General features: G+C 35.0%; 1 non-coding gene across 1 annotated transcript; it reads left to right on the top strand.

Moving 5' to 3' along the window:
* TRNAS-ACU (transfer RNA serine (anticodon ACU)) lies at nt 1-74 on the top strand. The gene has a single exon. It is a non-coding gene; the product is annotated as a tRNA-Ser (tRNA).
* Nucleotides 75-1,045: the final 971 nt, after the last annotated feature.

The following is a 1,045-nucleotide window of genomic DNA, read 5'->3' as shown; positions in this document are numbered from 1 at the left end:
GTCTCTGTGGCGCAATCGGTTAGTGTGTCTGGCTACTAACCAAAAGGTTGGTGGTTCAATCCCACCCAGGGACGAAACGTAATTGACCTTGTTATCAGATTTTGGTGATCTTTAAGTAGACAAGTCAAAATTTCAAACCCCTTGTTATGGTGTAGGGTACCTGGCCTTCTCTGATGTAATCAGAGTTAGATTTGATTTAGTGATTTTATAAAAACAGATAGGAAGCACAATTTAGCAGTGGGTTGCAGAGAAAAAGAAATATGCTGGCAAAAAAAATTAAATTGAGTGATTAAACAGCTCTTCATTTTCTGGCTTTATTTTTATGCTAACAAATTTGTTCTCTGAAAAGTGTCCACAAAGCCAAGTCTCTGATTAACACCTTTGTAGGGATGGTTTTTCACCTATTACTAAATTAAACTTGCTTCATTGGAAAGGCAGCAAGATGCATCCTCATTTCAATTTCTACTGAAATAATACAGGTTGACACCAGGAAACATTAACGCCACTGCATCCTTGCTGCTTTCTCATGTGGAAGTCTGTTTAATGTGAAAACAAGGTGATATCTAATTAGCACACAGGTAAGGAATTAAGAAAATCTTTATTTAAGGGTGAAGATGTTTCTCACAAAATCGTTGCCCCAATGCATCATTGAAATTCAAGCTGGAAAGATGATTTTAATATATCACTTGTACATTTTGTATTGCTCTTCTGGTGACAATGTAGTTTGTTTTTGTCAATTACCCTTTTAATAATAGGGTAAAGAAAATTAAGTGGATTTTTTAAAGAAAACTATACTGTCAATATACTATTCAAACAAATTAAAATGGTAAAAGTTATTGTACTTCAAGTAAAAATAAAAGAGCAAAAATATAAATCCCAGTTTTGATTACTTAAATTAACAAAAAAAATGCATATAGCAAAGGATAGTTTCAATCTGCCTTCCTCTGGGTTATGGGCCCAGCATGCTTCCATTGCAGTACTCTGCTGCACATGTAAGTGCAAGAGATCCTGAAGCACTCACTCATCATGGGAAAGTACCAATGTG

Source organism: Pseudophryne corroboree, unplaced genomic scaffold (genome assembly GCF_028390025.1).
Source record: "Pseudophryne corroboree isolate aPseCor3 unplaced genomic scaffold, aPseCor3.hap2 scaffold_2519, whole genome shotgun sequence".
NCBI lineage: Eukaryota > Metazoa > Chordata > Amphibia > Anura > Myobatrachidae > Pseudophryne > Pseudophryne corroboree.
Note: the sequence above shows the minus strand (reverse complement) of the source record. Positions and strands in the feature narration are given on the sequence as shown.